The sequence below is a fragment of the Orcinus orca genome, chromosome 19 (genome assembly GCF_937001465.1).
Source record: "Orcinus orca chromosome 19, mOrcOrc1.1, whole genome shotgun sequence".
Classification (NCBI taxonomy): domain Eukaryota; kingdom Metazoa; phylum Chordata; class Mammalia; order Artiodactyla; family Delphinidae; genus Orcinus; species Orcinus orca.
This window is the reverse complement of record NC_064577.1, coordinates 39881981-39901046: the sequence shown is the minus strand read 5'-3', so window position 1 is coordinate 39901046 and position 19066 is coordinate 39881981. Positions and strand designations below refer to the sequence as shown.

Genomic DNA, 19066 nt, shown 5'->3' with positions numbered 1-19066 from the left:
GCAGGTTTGCAGCTATTTCTAGGCAAAACTGTGTGATGAGATGAAATAGCTCAACTCCTGACCATTAAGTCATGAAGGCCATGACCATCATAAATCTCAATGTCTGCAGCCTTCTCTGTCCTGCATGGAAGCCGAGCCCAGCCAGTGCCAGCTGCCTTGGTGGGATCCTCATTGTCCTGGCAGTGCCTCTGAGGACCGGGCAGGCTTCAGAACCAAGGACTATGAAGGCGCTTGAAAGCCACCCTGAATGTTAATTATTTTTCCTGGGTGATCTAGAGTTCTTCCTGATCTGTACCAGCTCAAATCCTCCACAACTCACATCAGACAATCTGGCCCTGCCACTTAGATATCTGATTACTTTGTGCAGGTAAGTTTATCTCTCTGAATCTTAATTTCCTCTATTAAAGGGTGAGCAAGGTTGTTTGTGAGGGTGAAATGAAATAATAACCATAGCATGCACCTTGGTACAAAACATGCCTTATATCCTTTTGTTACAAAGCCTGGCTCAGTTCTGTCCTCTCTTCCAGGAGTGTCCTTCCCCTGTTGTCTTCCTGGCTAATTCTTACCCATCCTTAAGGACCTCATCCCCAGGGGGTCTTCCTGACTCACCCAAGCGCAGCTGTTACCCTGTTCCCTTCTGTGAATGCACTGACTACCCTTTGGCATGGTGGCTTTAAGATTTAGAGGCAAGGTGACTCTGAAGAGTGGAAACAGCTGGATTTTCTTTCTATTTGAGGAACTAGGAAAGGGGGATGGGGTTAGAGAAGGTAGTGGTTGGGGACAATTTCAGACTGAGGGATTTGGGATTAAGGGAGATGGGGTTATTGAGTTGGGAATATAGATCCTCTCCCTGGCTAGCAGATGGAGGAAAAACCTGCCCTGTCTCTCCCAGACACTAGGCCTGCAATTCCACTGGTGGCCACCAGGTGTCAGTGGTGTCCCTAGGGCAGCTGTGTTGAGAGAGGCCCTCTCAGCACTCCTCCAATCCTGCATTAATGAGGTTAGAGCTGCAGTTCTTGCTTCTCCTGCCCTGCCACACCTTGTGATGATATTGGCTGGTGCCCTACTCCCCTGAGAGTCCCTCAAGGACCATGCAGGGCAAGTTTAGTTCTTCACAGACTTTGGTACTTTAAAACTAGGAATACGACACCTATGACATACTTCAAGATGGTGTGTGGTAACACTGTAGTTGAGAAGCACTGAGCTAGAAATGCTGAGAAGGTGGCCCTGCGAAGACAAGCAAAAACTCCAGCCAGGGGGCTGTCACCTTCGGGCTTTTCCTGGCTATCTTTTCAGAGAGGCAGCAGAGGGGAGTGATTAAAAGCAAGACTCTGGAGCCAGACTGTCAGCCTGTCTCTATCACTTATCAGCTCTGAGACCTGTGGCAAGACTTATCCTCTCTGTGCCTCAGTTTCCTTATCTGTGAAATGGGAGTCATAATAGTCCAATCTCATCTGTTGTTGGGAGGGTTAAATGAGTTAATACAATGTCAAGTGCTGAAACAGTGCCTGGCACATGGCAAGGCCTGCATAAGTATTAGCTCTTATTATTATTAGAAGAGGCCCCAACCTACCCACTTTCATCAGATGCTAGGTTCAGAGTACTGATCTTTTAAAATCAGACATAGAGAGATGCGTGGGAAGGAGTTGGTCAAAACAGACTTTCATCCAAGCAGACAGGGCTTCATTGGTGTGCCCGGCCTTAAAAGGGCCTCACACTTATAGCTTCATGCTCTGCTATGGCCGTCTCGATATTCTTAGTCGTGTATGAAGAAGGGACCCTGCATTTTCATTTTGCATTGGGCCTGCAAATAATGCAGCAGTTCCTGCAAGCAGATTCCTCTGGATGTAGAAGGCCCTTGCCCTCCTCTTCCTCTGCTCAAACCAGTTCCCTTCTCCCGTCACAGGCAGGCCCTCCCCCTGGGGGAGATTTGCCCCAGACTGGGCCCTTTTTCCTCTGCAACATTTTAATGCAAAAGTGTCAAGCATCTAGCAAGGTTGAAAGAATTTTAGAACACCTGCCACCAAGAACATTTCCTATATTTGCTTCATCATCTCTTGCTAACCTCTCTAAAGCCTCCAGCCCTGCTGTCTGGACCAAGAAAGGCCTCCTGTGTTCTGGGGTCACACAGTGGCCTGCAGGAAAGGGCGTTGTGGATGAGGGGGAAGGCAGCTGGGGGTTCTGGAGAACATGCTGGGGAAAGGCCCTGTGGAATGGAGGTGAAGAACCAATTAGGGTGAGTTCTAGAAAAGCAAGGAAGTTGTCATTCTGGAGTTTGTGGACTGAGATTTCTACCCTTGGCCATAGTTCTGGTTAGTTCCGTGTATAGTTTCTTCCATCTTCCATGCTCTTCCAAGCGTTTCTCACAATGTGGTCTGGCAGGCAGACCCCAGCAGCCCTGGGAGGGGGCGGGGAGGAGAGTCTTCTCCCCACTTCGAAGCTGGGGAAACTGAGCCTTCCTTTCCTTCAATGACCTGCCCAAGGCTCAAAGAGGCAGCCCCGGGAAACACGCCCAGCTCCTCAGACCCCAAGAACAGGCCTCCTTCTTTGATCCCACAGGGGGAGGGCAGCAGTGTCACATTCCCCTGGGTAATTTGAGAAAAAAAATCCCCAAACTTTCTCTCTTGGAAAAAGAGGGTGTCTGGCCTGTGATTTACCTCTGAGAGTATAGTTGGGCCGGGAGTGATCACATTTCAAAGGGTTTCTCTGGACACTGTGGGCTTCTCCCTGCCCCTCCCAGCATCCCTGCCCCCTCTCAAGTGCCACAGGCAGGTGACACCTGTATTATTGCTAAGGGTTAAAAAGCCCCTGAATCAATAAAACCCATTAATGAGTGTTGGTACCTCGAAAGCTACAGATAAACCCCTTCTACTCGGTGAGTTCAATCCCATAAAACAGCTCTCGCCTTTCGATCCTGGCATTCATTTGATAGAAAATGTGGAGAAATTTTTAAAAGGTGACTTACTAATTGCCTGTAAAAGAAAAGGCAGATGGAAGCTTTATTGCAGTTGAAGGAAGTCAGGAATATTAAGGTAAAATGTCAAATAACAATTGATTTTCCTCAGACATAAAGGGGCGATTTATGGCTTCCTAGTTACTACAAATGAGAAATTATTTGAAGTTCTAAAAAGTATGAGGCGAAATAAAGATTAAATAGAAGATGAAATCATAGGGATTTCTCGGGGAGGTGACTTCAATGCCCCTAGGGACTAGAATTCATGTGGCTGGGGGTCCAGGCAGCTGGGGCTTCACACGGCACTTTCAAGATTTAGAGGCAAGGTGTCTCTGAAGAGTGTTTGCTTTGTTGGAGGAACTGGCAAAAGAGATGGGGCAAGAGACGGTGGTGGTTAGGGGTGAATCCAGTTGGAGGGGTTTGGGATCAGGGGAGATGGGCTTATTGGAGTTGGGAATAGAGCTCAGCTCTCCGGCTAGCAGAAACTGGGGATCTAAGAAAGGAAAGGGTAACTGACTTCCCTGGGACCACAATGGCTTTCTTCCATTTGGCCCATCCTTGCGGATTCCTGGACAGCAGTGATTGCACACCCCTCTCCAGGCCACAGCACTACCTAAGGCCCTGCAGTGACTTCCCCTGATCTGGACTAACCTGATCTCCACCCTGAGAGCCAAACAGAATTCACTTCCTGGCTGCCAGACACTGTGCTAGGGCTCATCTCAGCCTGGAGTTCCCCAGACACCAACCTGAGACAAGGAATCAAGGGCAAGTTGTTTATCCGAGAGGCACTCACAGCCAGCTCCAGCAGGAGCATGGGGAGGTGAGGCAGGGGAGGGAAGGCAGCTTACAAGGGGTGTGTTACCAGGCAGGTTACCCCTGTGAGTGATTGGGGCTTAATCTCGCTGGGGGACTTAGGGGGCCAGTGTGAGAGCCATACCTCAGAGTGATCTGCCCGAGGGAAGAGGGAGCTGGGGTATTTATACGCCAAGTCCATTCTGTCCTGTGTGAGTGGGTCGGGGCCGGGGGCTGAGTGGGCCGGGGGCATTCATTCTGTGGTACTTCCAGGCCCACAGACAGTCAGAAGTTAGGTCCTTTGGGCTCAAAGATGATGGGGCCCTGGGGGATATAGGCAGGGTAACCACAGCCTCTGCCTCCGTGCTTTACGTATTTATGTTAATCCTCATAATTCTTGTCATGTGCAAATCAGAACCCCCACTTTATGGAAGAGACACTGGGACTTGGAGAGCTTGCCCAACTTTCCCACACTGGGAGGGCTCAGCCCGGAGTGGCTGACCTCACACCCTTTCCATAATTAATAAAAAAGAGTGGTGTCCAGGAATATGCACTCTAGTAAGCCAGGCTAGGCAGGCCACCGGCCAGACTTCGAGAACGACTACCACAGCCACTGCCAACCTCTTTTTCACAAATTTCCACTTTCCCTCTTCCCCTCCATTTGGGTCTGTTCCCCAGGTGCTCCCCCTGGGAGCCCTGAGCCACAACTCTGTCCCTGAGGACCCAGGGTTGGAGAGAGCAATCACCAGACTGGAGCAGGTCCCCAGAGAGGCATCGAGAAGGGGCCTCCTGGCTCTGTGGCTCCCGAGGCCGTGAGGGGTGGCAGGGCTGGTAGCTGAGAACAGGAGAGGCTGCAGGGGTTGGGGGGAAGGATGCCCTGGACAATCTTGCTGTTTCCTTAGCTTCTCAGACGTAAGAAAAGGAGGGGAGCGTAGTGATAACCCTTGGAGGGGAGTGACTTCCTCTCCCAAGATTGGGGTGGGTCAGGCTGCAGAAAAGTTGCAGAAAAGGGACCAAGCAAACGGGAAAAGAGCCCGTTGCAACCCAGCACGGAAGGGTGAGAGTGTCACAGAGAGCAGGTGGGAGGCAGTGGCCCGTGGCCTCTGGACAGGAGGAGCCGCCTGCTGCCGGGGATCACGTGGGGTGACCCTCAGGGATGGGGTTCCCTGTCTAGCACTGTCTGCAGACACTGCCCAGTGCAGTTTCCTGGGACAGAGTTTCTCTTTAACACCATGTTAATTTCTTCTTGCTGCTGTAACAGATGATCACAAGTTTAGTGGCTTAAAACAATACAGGTTTAATATCTTACAGTTCTGGGGGTCAGCAGTCCTAAAACCAAGGTGTCAGCTGGGCTGCATTCCTTCTGGTGGCTCTAAGAAAGATTCTACTTCCTTGCCCTTTCCGGCTTCTAGAAGCCACCACATTATTCTGGCCTCTATTCTGTTCTCACTTCTTCTCTGACTCTCCTGCTTCCCTCTCTCCTTTACAAGGACCCTTTTGATTATATTAGACCCATCGAGGATAATCTCCCCATCCTTGGTTCAATCACACCTGGAAAGTCCATCTTCCCTTGTAGTAACATATTCACACTAGGGTAATGGAGAGGATTCAGATGTGGGCATCTTTTGAACTTTTTTTTTTTTTGGCCATGCCACATGGCTTGTGGAATCTCAGTTCCCCGACCAGGGATGGAGCCCACGTCCTTGGCAGTGAAAGCTCAGAGTCCTAACCACTGGAACGCCAGGGAATTCCCTAGGATGTGGACATCTTTTGGGGGTGGGAATAAGGAACAGGGTTTCTCATCTCACATCAGCCTTAGCCAAGTTGGTGACCATGACCATGAGTAAGGCACGTCCCCTGTCTGGGCCTTGGTTTCCCCACCTCTGCAGTGAGGATGGGCCTTTCCAGCTCCTTCAACCTGATTTTTTTGCTGGGGGAGCCTCTTGGCGCCAGGCGTATAGTCGTTCTATTTCCAGGCCTGCCAAAATCCTACAGTGCAGTGTGTCGTGCTGTGTGTGTATATTTAATTTTCTACATTTGGATGTGGTCTTCATCCAATAAATGCTTAGGAGATTTCTATAGAATAGATTAATTTTTACTAGAAAAAAAATATAATTGGTGGATGTTAAGGCTACTGCCCTGACAAATCTGCCTTGGCTATATATCTGAGAAAGTAAAAGACCTGATACACTTGCACATAAATATGCCATCCTCCCTGCAGGCCCTGGCAAAGTACTCTGGGGAGGTTTCCCTCGGTGATTTATTCTTCATTAATAAGCTCTATGCTATATTAGGATAGATTTATGACTCTGCCTTTCCAATATTTCTGACATTTCATCTACGAAGAATTACAAATGAAATCTTGAAACTTTGTCGCTCCTCCCAGGTGGTGCCCAGAAAGGAGGGGCCTGAGGAGCAGGGCACAGAGGCTAGTTTCTAGGGGAGGGGACAGTCAGCTTGACTTTGGGCGGCGTTAGGGTTGCGCACAGCTCGGGAGGTGAGCAGTTCAGGCTGGAAGGGTGTGGCCATGACCATGGCAGCAGCAGTGATGCCAGTGACATTTATTAGAGGCCGGCTGTGGTGCCAGGCACAGTGATTCATTCATTCATTCATTCAACAAATATTTATTGAGCCCTTACCATGTGCCGAGTGCTGTGTGAGCTGCTTGGTGATTGGGATCCAGCAGAAGATAAAATGAAGCAAAGACGAAGATCCCGGCCCTGACGCGGACCGTGTCCTAGCAGAGGTAGAGGCGTGTCCATCTTGAATGCGTGAACATGATGACTCCGGAAAATATAAAGTACAGTATGATTGCATGTGGTAAGGGCTTTGGCAAGAGGAGCGGGGTAAAGGGAGCCAAGCGTGCAGGTTGTGATGTTAACTAAGGAAGCACTTCAACGCGTCAACTCAGGGGACTGCAATTATCCCCATTTCACAGGCCGGGGAAGAGGCTCAGGTGGACGAGGGGCCACACAGTGACCCGAAGGGACAGTTTGCAAAGTGCTATCTCAGCCCTTAGTGTCCGTTCTCCCCTTGGCCGCACACGGAATCCCCTGGGGACCTGAAAAATATTGTCACCTGGGTCCCACCCACAGAGGGTCTGGGTGCAGCCTGGGACTTGGGGTGTTTAAAGGGCGTCCGGTGATTCTATCGCACCGCAAGGGCTGAGAAGCTCTGGCCTCAGGGCCAAGCTCAGGCGTTAAAGGCAGAAAGGGCTGCCTGTGAATTTCAGTGCTGCCTCACCGGCCTCTGTTTTCTCACCTGTACTGGGTAAAAATATTTGCCTCTGTGCCCCCAAGGATGGCATGAGAGTGGCACGTGGCAAGTACTCCACGCCCCTCGGCCCCCTCCCCCATGCCAGCCCCCCACTCCCAGTTGGCCCTCCTGACCCCAGACTGGCTCTGATTATTTCACAACCAGAGCCAGAGAGCAGACCCCTGGGTCATTCTGTAGTGCTGACCAGTGCCCTAGAGGTCACAGTAGCCAGCAGTGATTTCTGCCGATGCCCACCATACGGGGTGGCAGGAGGGAGGGGCCCTGTCAGTCACCCCCATGGTGTTCATGAACCCACCCACAGTGGGTTCCAGCATGGACGGTGGCACTCTCGTATCCACCCACCCCCTCAGGTGACAGAGGGGACGAAGAGAAGTAACTCAAAAAAATTAAGGTGCTGGGCAGAAAGGGCAAATGGCAGGTGTATGTGTGACATACGTGTGGGGGAGAGCAGAAAGGAGGCCATGAGCAGCTGTGATGCCGTGCTGGGCAGTGGTTATTCAACCAAGGCCAGGAAGGCTTCCTGGAGGAGGAGGGACTGGTAGGGGCTGAAGAAGTGATGCATGGGGATTTGGAGAGTGTTGTGAAAGGGACCCACTGCCAGCATCCCCCACCCCCACCCCGCAGAGCACTCCCTCTACTCCTCTCCGTGTCATCTTTTCCCTCCAAGGGGTGCTCTGCAAGGAAACAGCTTGAATACCAGCAGTGGGGGGGAGGGGGGAGGGGAGGGGGAGGGGGAGGAGCCCAGCTGGGAAAAGTCAGGAAATACAGGTGGAGAGAAGGTCGTTCCAGGCTGTGTGGGCCTCGAAACCAGGCCTATGCACTAGGACTTGATCGCTGGGGAGCCAGAGCAGCTTCCTGAGCAGGGGAAGGGCGGGATGACAATCCAACTAGGGGCTGAGGGAGGAACTGAGAGGCAGCAGGTCACATGAGAAAACATGCTCCTGTTAACTTACTCTGTGGCTTGAGGTGGTCATAACTGCCCAAGCCTCAGACTCAGGCTTATTCGTTTAACGGGAAGTCATGACGATTGGGAAGAATCAATTAGGTAAAGTACATGAAAAGGCTTCCCTGGTGGCGCAGTGGTCGAGAGTCCGCCTGCCGATGCAGGGGACACGGGTTCGTGCCCCGGTCCGGGAAGATCCCACATGCCGCGGAGCGGCTGGGCCCGTGGGCCATGGCCGCTGAGCCTGCGCGTCCGGAGCCTGTGCTCCGCAACGGGAGAGGCCACAACAGTGAGAGGCCCGTGTACCGCCAAAAAAAAAAAAAAAAAAAAAGTATAAACCACAATGTGAGTTCTGTTGTTGCTAGTGTTTGAAGGACTCATCGAGCCACCCCTTGCCAGTTGAGAACCACTACTTTAAAAAAGAAAGAAAGAAAGAAAGACTTCTGTATCTGCTGCCTATGGACTAAATTCATTGAAATTGATCTAAAATGACCGATTCCCTTTCCATATGAACATTTTCTTTATTAGCTGCCATTTTATCTCCTAGTAAAGCACAAGTCACATTTAAGGTGCAGCTAGACTTCCTTTTGTAAATAATACCTAATGGATTTAGTTTTGTCCGCAGCCTAGAAAATTCCAGTGGCTCAGAAAGGAGTGAAATACCGGTTGGACCACTGCAACTGAGAAGGTCTTCTGACCAGCACTCTGGTACCCCCTTAACTGCTCTGTACTTGGGGTTCTCAGCTAGGCTGCAGCAGAATCACCTGAGCCGAAAAACCAGACTCCCCCCTCCCTTATCTTGAGGTTCTGGTTCTCTAGGTCTGGGGTGAGGCCCTGAAGCCTGTGTTTTAAAAACTCTACGAAGAATTTAGATGACCATCCTAGTCTATAATATTGATAATATACTATTTTCCCCCCTTCTTCATTGTCCTCTAGACCCGCCCTGGAAATTAAGAAGGGAGTTCTGCTGGGGTGCAGTTCTAAAACTGGCCACGAGATGTAGCTTTTCAGCCACAATTCCCCACTCTGTGATCCTGCAGAGACATGGCCTTTGCTGAAGGTCCAAGGCCTCGGTAATCCCGGTTCCTTCGCTATGTATAGCCTCTCCACAGATGTGAACTGTCCCAGCTCCTGGCCTGCCCCTGCCCCAAAGCCTCTCACAGACAAGAGCTGGGAGCTACCAACTGAGCTATTACTAGTTCCCATTTTGTTTAGAGCCACCAAAAGCAGAATTATGAGGGTCGAAAGGGACCTCAGAACATCTAGTGCAGTGGGTTTCAAACTTTGAAATCAATGGTGTGGTCTTGGACAAGTTATATACTCTCTCGGCCTCAATTTCTCCATCTGTAAAATGGGATAAGAATATATCTTGTGTGTATGGTTGTTATGAGGAGAAAGAGAATGAATGCATGTGAAGCGCATGGTTATGGCCTCCATCAATGGAAGCGTTCGTTGTCATTATAATTTTACATATGGTTTCACTGAGGCTCTGTGAAGCGAAGTGACTTGCGCAAGGGGATACAGTGAGACAGTGCTGGATCTGGGGCTCCAGCTCAGAGTTCCTGCTTCTTGTTCTACCACTATTTTCAATGCTCTGATTCTTCCTTCAGGGGAAAATCAAAACCCCAGAAGACAGCACAAAGAACAATAAAAGATGGCTTTTGAGTCAGTGAGTCCTATGCAGAGTTGGGAAAAACCCTGATCCTGGCTTGAGGACAGATGGGTGAGTTCCCCTTTGACCTTTCTCTGGCTTGTGGATGAGGATGAATTCCATCCCCGGGGCCATGAGAAGAACAGGGGCTGTGCCTTCCAGGAGTGCAGTGAGGGTCCGACCAGAACATCAGAAAGACTCGTCAATGTTCAGTGTGATCAGAGCGCCACGGACCCTTCCCCTGCACCCCTCCCCCTTCCCTAAGAGAGGTGGCCCCTCACAGGAGGCCATGGGTCCAAGACTTGGTACCACACCAGAATCCCAGAGACCTCGGCCTAAATCTGGTTCTGCTCCAATTTGCTGTTTGGCTTTTGTCCAATCATTTCTTCATTTGCGAACTGGGGGAGCTGGATACAATTATTTGGGGGGTTTCCTTCTGGCTCCCATAATCCTTACGTGCTCACCACATCCCCTTTGATTTAGCACGCACAGTCCAAGAAAGGGTTAAGCCATGGCAACCCCCTTCCAGTGGTGGCAGCCCCTCTCCCTCTTCAGACAGGAAGGTCAGGGGTGAGGCCAATACAGGAGGTGGCCGCTGTCGGTGGAAACGATAATACTTGCTTCCTAGACTCACATTCGTCCCCCGTCCCTGAAGCCTTGCCTTCGGTGTCCTCACAAAGACGTTGGCGAGGGGCAGGAGAGGAGCTCAGCGCTTCTCTGAAATGGATACGCTGGCTGCACCCCCTCAAGGCTGGTCTCATTTGCCTTCTTCATTTTTAGACACATTCCAAACTTTTCAGCAAATTACAGTGTTTGCCAACTGGCCGTCTGGGGCCCAGGAGAGATGCTATTTATAGCAGTGCTGGGACGCTGCCATCCCAGAGCAGCCTGTAAGAAATTGGGCCAGGGTGGCCGGGGGTGGTGTCCTGCGCCCTAGGGAGAGGCTGGAGCTCCTGGAGCAGGGTGACAAAGCTGGGCAGCCCATGGCAAGGCCCACTGACGCAAGTCCACACCCGGGAGAGACAGCGGTAGCGCTATGGTCACTGAGCAAAGGCAAGGTTAAGACTCACCATGGATCCGCTCTTGTTCATGCTCCATTCCCTCCCTCCCTCCCCCATTCCTCAGGGCCTGAGCGCCAGCTCCGTCACTACCTGGGAGTGCTGAGTCACCTCTGTGAGCCTTGATTTCCCCTTCTGTGCAGAGGGTGGATCTGAGCCCCAAGGTTCCTTCTACCCATCCATGTGAGACCCCTGCAGGGTGTCTAGTACACGGCAGGTGCATAATAAACGTTTGTGTTCCCATCCTCCCCGGTGCTGGGCACGAAGGCACACAGAGGAGAAATATGAATAAATGTGGTTTTTGTCCTTGAAATATGGGACACAGACCAGCTGGACATGCACAGGACAGCAGCACACCCTCCCATTTGTGCTGGACATTACAGTTTACAAAGGGATTTTGTGGCACGTGCCATTCCCTATGAAGTGTGGTGATGCCCATTCTCAAGGGAAACACTGCATCTCAGAGAGGCTGAGGGTCAGTTAAGTGGGGAAGGAGCCAGGTCCTCCTGGTGTTTTTCGGGGCTCTGTTCTCCATTTTAACATGCTCTTTTTTTTTTTTTTTTTTTTTGCGGTACGCGGGCATCTCACTGCTGTGGCCTCTCCCTGCTGTGGCCTCTCCCGTTGCGGAGCACAGGATCCGGACGCGCAGGCTCAGCGGCCATGGCTCACGGGCCCAGCCGCTCCGCGGCATGTGGGATCTTCCCGGACCAGGGCACGAACCCGCGTCCCCTGCATCGGCAGGCGGACTCTCAACCACTGTGCCACCAGGGAAGCCCCTACCATGCTCTCTTGGACTTCCCGGACTCTGGGTCTCCCCTCTGTGGGGCCCCCCAACTTTCCATTAAGAACTCAATTTTCTTAACGTTCTTTCTTTTCTCTTTCCACCCCTGGAAAACTCTTCCCGTTCCCAGAAAAGGATTTGATTTGGTCGCTTGCACCGTACCGTAGCTCACGCCCCAATTACTGTGGGGTCCCCAGTGCCGGTCCCATCTCCTGCTGGGGAAATCCACGCTACCCTTCTCTGCTAGGAAGGGGTGTGGAAGACCAGCAGCTGAAGACACCTTTTTTTAAGGGAAGACTTAACTGTTCTTAGATTATGCGATTTTTTTCTTCTATCTTTTCTGTATCTTCCATATTTCCACAAGAAGCATACATTACTTCTACAATTTTTTAACGTTTTTATTGGAGTATAATTGCTTTACAATGGCATGTTAGTTTCTGCTTATAACAAAGTGAATCAACTATACATATATCCCCATATCTCCTCCCTCTTGCGTCTCCCTCCCACCCTCCCTATCCCACCCCTCTAGGGGGTCACAAAGCACCGAGCTGATCTCCCTGTGCTATGCGGCTGCTTCCCACTAGCTATCTATTTTACATTTGGTAGTGTATATATGTCCATGTCACTCTCTCACTTCGTCCCAGCTTACCCTTCCCCCTCCCCATGTCCTCAAGTCCATTCTCTAGTAGGTTTGCGTCTTTATTCCCGTCTTGCCCCTAGGTTCTTCATGACCTTTTTTTTTTTTTTTTTAGATTCCATATATATGTGTTAGCATACGGTATTTGTTTTTCTCTTTCTGACTTACTTCACTCTGTATGACAGACTCTAGGTCCATCCACCTCACTACAAATAACTCAATTTCGTTTCTTTTTACGGCTGAGTAATATTCCATTGTATATATGTGCCACATCTTCTTTATCCATTCATCCGATGATGGACACTTAGGTTGCTTCCATGTCCTGGCTATACAATTTTTTTTTTTTAAGGAAATCTTCATCTAAAACAACAATCAGACCCAAGGCAAGATATGCTTAAGTGCCAAGAGGCCAAGTGGCAGGAGGGGCATTGGTCACTGAGGCCCCGAGTGGCCCCGCATGGAGGGAGGTGCGGGAAGGAGGGCAGGGAGGGCGGCGGGGGCACCCTGGGGGGCTCTAGGAGATGTAGGCTCCGCGGGTACCCCTCTGCCCCTCAGGACTCTGGACAGTGCCTTGTGCACAGTAGGCCCTCAGTAAATACCTGAGGCAAGGCGTGGACCGAGGTGCAAAGTGTGCTGGAGGCCGGGGCAGGGGGCGGAGTGCGGGGGGTTCCTGCTAGGCTGGAGGGGAGGGTCAACTCTGGGAGCAAAGGCCAGCTGAGACCCAACCGGGGAAGCCTTTCAGTGCCGGCCCTGAAGGGCCCAACACAGCGGCTGAGGAGCGACGCTTCGGGATCAGCGTTTGAAGAAAACGGAGCCAGTGGCCCAGGGGTGCTGAGCTGTGAACTTGAATGGACTCTGGGGGTGGGGAGGGGGTTTTCCGGAGCTCCTGGGTTTCAGACCGTCCACGGAGAGCCCCTCCCCGGTGATGGGCTCACTGTAAGACAAGTCCAGTGTGAGAGGCCACCCTGGGGGCCACAGCTAAGCAGGGAGCTCTTGACAGAATGCCCAGGGTCCCAGAGACAGGGTGGGGCTGGAGAGCTGGGAGTCGCCCCCACCTTGAGAGCCAAGACGGGGCTGACTGAGAGGACCAGGAAGTTGAGGGCTGAGCGTGGGGCAGGCCCAGTGAGGGGCTCGGGGAGCAGAGAAGGCACTGGGGCTGCTGGAGAGGTGGGAGGGGAGTGATTGTAGGGAGGGGTCACCGAGGCAAGGGGTGGGGAAAGCCTCGCCAGCAGGAGGATGAAGCTGGAAAAAGGCGCTGGGACACTGGCCCGACTGTGGCTTCCACTGGCCCTCTCCTTACAGATCCCAAAGCAGGGGGCTCAGCCAGTGGCCTCCCCACCCCCCCTCTGCCTTTTCACACATTCTCAGGCTCTTTCATCAGACACCTGGAAACAAGTTATACTACATGATGTGAATAAAATTCCACATCCTTCTCACAGGGTTTGGCCCCAGCCCCCTCCCTGAGCCGTCTCGCGTCATGCCCACCCTGCCCCTCCGCTGGGTCCTGCTCCTCCAGACACCTCATTCCTGCCTCAGGACCTTTGCACTTGCTGTTTCCGCTGCCTGAAATTCCCTCCCCTAGATAACCACATGACTCATTCCCCATTTCCTTCAGCTCTCAGCTCCCTTATCAGACAGCCTTCCCTGGCTGCCCTATCTCAGCGGCACCCACCGCTCTCTTCCTCTTCTCCAACTTCCTTTGCCTTTCTGTTTCTCTCACCACCTGACGTCATGCATTTGCTATTTGGCTTGTTTATGTTCTGTCTCTGCCCTTCTTAGTCAGCTATTACTGAAATAACGCTGTGTAACAAACCACCCCAGGACTCAGGGGCTTAACAGCATTTCTTTTTCTTATGTATGAGTTTGTGGGTGAGCCAAGGCAGTGCAGCTCCAGGCAGTGGCTTCAGTGTAGGTCTGTTCCAAGTATTTCTTCATTTTTCTTGGACTAGTGGGACTTATTCTTTCCATGGAGAATGGCAGGAACTTAAAAGCCAAGCCGAACCTCGCAGCACATTTAAGGATGCTCATGACACACCGCTAACGTTCTACCGGCTACAGAAGCGCCACGTGTCTCTTTTTGAATGATGGTTTTCGCAGGGTATGTGCCCAGTAGTGGGACTGCTGGGTCATATGGTAGTTCTACTTTTAGTTTTTTTGAGGAACCTCCATACTGTTTTCCAGGGGTTGGATAGGGAGGATGGGAGGGAGGCTCAAGAGGGAGGGGATATGGAGACATATGTATGCATATGGCTGATTCACTTTGGTGTACAACAGAAACTAACACAGTATTGTGAAGCAATTATATTCGAATAAAGACCCATTTAAAAAAAAAAAACAAGAAGTATCACGGCCAAGTCTAATAGAAGAAGAGTGCGGAAATATACACCTTTTACAACAGGTGTGTGAATGTGGATGTGGGGGTGGGCGAGTGACATACCACAATCCAAACTATCACATCCCCCAGTCGAACATAAACACTACAGGGCTGGGGCTGGGGCCCTATCCAGCCTTATCCCCAGCACCTAGAATAGTTCTCAGTACATTGCAAGGGTGTAATAAACGTTTGTTGAATGAATGTACAAACTAGCCACTTAGCATTCAGATGACAAAGCTGTCCCTCTCCTCCCAGCTCCTGTGCCTGAAAGGTTGGTAGTCTCCCCATCTCCCTGACACAGCTCTCCTGCCCCCACCTACCTGGGCCTAGGAATTGGCTGCTGTAACAGGAGGTATGGGAGCCTCCTGTCTCACTTGGGCTCCAAGTACCTTTGAGAACCAGTGTGCCCCTTCCCCTGCTCACTTGGACTCCATCCCGTGGGACCCTCTGGAGGAAGCTTCCAGGACTCCCCAAGCTGAGCCAGATCTTATGTCTGGCTCCACTTGCCATCCCAGGCTTGGCCTCGTGTTCTGACCTGATCACAGCTTCATTCCTCCTATCTGACTGCAGAGTCCTGGCCAGCCATGGGGCGAGGGGCAAAGGGGGTCTGTTTCCTGGGACCTTGACTGTCGAAGACTTTGTCGGGCTGGACTGAAACAGGAAGTTGCTATAAGGAAGGGTATTAGACAGTCAGTGGAATTAGAAAATGGATTGGAAATTCGATCATAGTGTTGTGTTGCTATTCAATTTCCTGAGATTGATCATTTTCCTGTAGGTATGTAGGAAAATGTCCTTGAAATATTTAGCGGGGAAGGTCGTGATCTCTGCGACTTACTCTTAAATGGTTTAGCAAGATAAAAGGCTAAGAAGAATAGTGTGTATTTTGTTATATTAGATATACATATGTACCGCGAGAAAGAACTAAAGCAAATATGGCAAAATGCTAAGACTGGGTGAATTTAGGTGACAGGCGTTCGGAAGTTTGTACCATCCTTGCACCTTTTCTGTAGGACTGAGCAATTTCAGAATACGTTTAATAATAAGAACAAAAGGTGGAGCCTTTCCAGTGCTCTTGGAGGGAGGTGCCCCCCCCTTTTCTGTCCCCTCATTTTCTCTCAAGCATCCCCATCCCCACCCAAGGGCCCAGAGTTTTGTTTACTAAACACCTCAGCAAGGAGCCCCGCCACCACCCCGACTTCATCAATTATAAATGTGCTTGCAACTCACCACAGGGCAATTTGCGATGGGCTGTGGCTTGTGGCGAGAGTAGCACCATCCAAGTTCACCGCAGCGTCGGGTAGAGGCGGAGGGTTGGGGCCAGACACAGGGCTGTGAGGGGCGGTGGGGCACCCAGGCAGCCCCGCCACCTTCCTGTTTGTCAGCCCAGAGAGGCTGCGGAGGGCAGGGAGCAAGTGCTGCCGGGCCAGCCTGGGCGGGTCTGTGCCGCCAGAGCCAGAGGTCCCCCCCCAGAACCTGAGGTGTCCCGGCTCCTGGGTACTTCAGCAAACACTCCTCTGCTTCATGCATAAATCCATTTAATCGGCACAACAAACCTAGAGAGCTATTGTTATTATATCCCTTTTGCCAATGAGGAAACTGAGGCATAGAGAACTTAACTTCCTCCAGGTCATTGGTAAGTGACAAAACCAGGTTTTAATCCCTTCCCCAGGATGCCATGTTGCTAAGTAATTTACATTAATAGATACTATGTTTTTAAAATTGACACCTAATGGTTAAAAGTCATGAGTAGCAACAGTTTCACTGCTGTCTGACTCACCTCCCTGAACCCCAAGTTGATAAGGTCTTTTCCCTGTGTAATACCATCCATTAGCTCTTACTGCCAATTTATAAAGTAGAAATCCTTAATCTGTCACACAAAGCCCTCTTTCCTGTCTAATTTCCCATTTCCTCTTTCCCTCTTCTGGTAATAGCCCTTTCCCTACTTGCCTTACCGGTAGTTCAGCGGGAGCTGACCCCACCTGGCCACGGCTCAGACAAATCATGTGACCAGGCCTGGCCAATCAGGTCACCAAATCCTCCAGCCATAGTGGTCAGTGTAGGGAGGGACACATAACTCACCAGAGCCAATGAGGATCTATTCTGGGACCTCTCTCTGAACTCTTCGAAAAAGAAAACCTCCTAACGATGGGGTGCCTGGGAGAATGAATGTGAGCCAGGAGCTTCCCACAGCCACTGTTCCCCTCAACTTCTGGAGAGTTTCCACTCCTTTGAACAATTCCAAATCTTAATTTTTCCCTGCTTTCTTCCTTTCACCAGTAATATTACAGCACTCAAGGGCTTACGTGGTTTCTCAAATTTATGGAGTTAAAAGCTGACTTTGGGGCTTCCCTGGTGATGCAGTGGTTGGGAGTCCGCGTGCCAATGCAGGGGACATGGGTTCATACCCCGGTCTTGGAAGATCCCACATGGGCCCGTGAGCCATGGCCGCTGAGCCTGCGCATCCGGAGCCTGTGCTCCGCAACGGGAGAGGCCACAACAGTGAGAGGCCACAACAGTGAGAGGCCCGCGTACCGCAAAAAAAAAAAAAAAAAAAAAAGCTGACTTTGACCTTCTAGCTTCCCTGGCCACAGTGCTGATCTGAACCCTGCTTGCTTTCTGCTGATGGTGGGGAAGGATTTAGCCTGCCTGCCCTTCCTCCCTGGTTAGTTCTCAGACAGCAGATGCCCTGCCTTGCTCTTCTCCCACACAGGTAACAAATGAGAGAGTCAGATCATGGCCCTAAATGCTCCAGAGGTGGTGGTGAAGCACAGAGAGGTCCAAAGTTGGGACTAGAAGACTTTGGTTAGAGTCTAAACTTTGCCATTTACTAACTGAGCGTTATCATGCACATTAGTTAATCTCTCTGAGGCTCAGTTTCCCCATCAGTAGAATGGGTACTGCTGAAGGTTAAAGTTGATGTGGTCTTTCAAAGTATTCTCTAGACTGTAGGGCACCATGGTTCCTGATTGTTGCCTCAGCAGGATAGAAATGGGTTCTCCCTCACTCGGCGTGTCATTGAACTTCTGGTCATTGTGAGATGCATGACCGAGAGCAGGTCTTTGAACAGCCAGACAAGGCTGTCTTCTGTGTTCCTGGAGCATTCCCAGCCAGCGTCAACCACATATGGACCTTGGATCAGAGTTTGCAGAATGAGTGAATAAATGAGAATTGTGTCAGAAGACAAATGTAGACATTGTCTTATTTTAGTTATTGTTACTCCCGGGGACCATTCTTGCTACAGTAATATTGCACAGTACCCAGAAACTCCAGTGTCTGAACTGAGACCATGTTAGTGACTTAAAGTGACCTCAGAACTCTCTTTTACGTAAGAAGGGACAGAAAAGTCATGGGCCTGCGGGGGTTTTCATTCAGAAACGGGGAGATTCTCTCACAGAAGAAAATTTAAAAGAAGGTGGGGGACAAAAATAAAGTTGTGCTTGTTCAGTGTACCATTTACACCTGCCATCAGAGAAGTTATGAGAAAACCTGGGAGTCTAAAATTATATCCAGGGTACTTCCCTGGCGGTCCAGTGGTTAAGACTTTGCCTTCCAATGCAGGGGGTGCGGGTTTGATCCCTGGTCGGGGAGCTAAGATCCCACGTGACTTGTGGCCAAAAAAACCAAAACATAAAACAGAAGCAATATTGTGACAAATTCAATAAAGACTTTAAAAATGGTCAACGTCAAAAAAATCTGAAGAAAATTTTAAAAATAAAAATAAAATGATATCCAGAAGCCTCTGAGCACATGGGAGCGGGAGGAGGGGGGGTGTCCCTCGGCTAAAAGTATGCATTAAACCCCCAGAGCCTTCTCAGCCTGTCGGCCCCTGTTTCTAAGAACCCCGTCCTTGAATCTCACTGCTTCTCCCATGGGCTGCTAGAAATCCAAATTGGTCCCCCAACCCCCCTCCCCCAGGCCCCAATCGTGGGAAGGGGAGCCCCTAAGCAACAAGCCAACCCCCGGTTCAGCCTGGACCCAGATTCCCATCCATGGGGTGGTCTGGGCAGTGGCCAGCCCAAGAGTGGTAATTACTGCTGAGGCACGGGGAGCTAAGGTGGGTCCCCCAGGCCCCCACCTCCATGTGGGCAGTGAATGGCCCTGGCCATGGATAAGATGGTGTCAGCAGGCGCCTGTCCACCCCTTGCTGGGTTCCCAGGCCCCTGGAACCCTCTCGTAAGAGGAGCCATTTGCCCCATAACCAGTGGGTGACCAGATTTTTAATCTTGGAGGCCCCTTGGATCTCAGCTGGGAAGTGGATTTGTCAAATGCAGAGGGGAGGCCCTGTCTGGGAATGCCAGAGGGCTTCTCAGCAGAAGGGGGTCATCCTGGAGCGATATGTCTCCAATCCAGACCAGTCCCCCCACATCCCTCCAACCTCCCCCAACCCCAGAAGACGGCTCTGCTCCTCCACGGTGTCTCCAACACGCCCAGCAGTTGAAAGTCAACAAATGCCTGAATTCGAAATCGGGATGGCTTATTTTCTACTAACTCAGGTGTGTGTCAGATTGGGGTGCCTCTTGGCCGGATCCTCGTCCTCCCTTTTTTGAAACTGTCTCTCTGGCCTGCCGCCCGTCAGCAGCTGCCCTGCAAAGACCTCTCCC

At 51.0% G+C, this 19066-nt stretch overlaps 1 long non-coding RNA gene across 1 annotated transcript in view; it reads right to left on the bottom strand.

The window, feature by feature from the left end:
• The window catches only part of LOC125962024 (uncharacterized), a 216687-nt gene extending 199582 nt beyond the window's left edge, over positions 1-17105 (bottom strand). The window contains exon 1 of the long non-coding RNA XR_007473317.1: positions 16998-17105. This is a non-coding gene — a long non-coding RNA (uncharacterized LOC125962024). The remainder of the gene's footprint in view (positions 1-16997) is intronic.
• Between the last annotated feature and the right edge of the window lie 1961 nt (positions 17106-19066).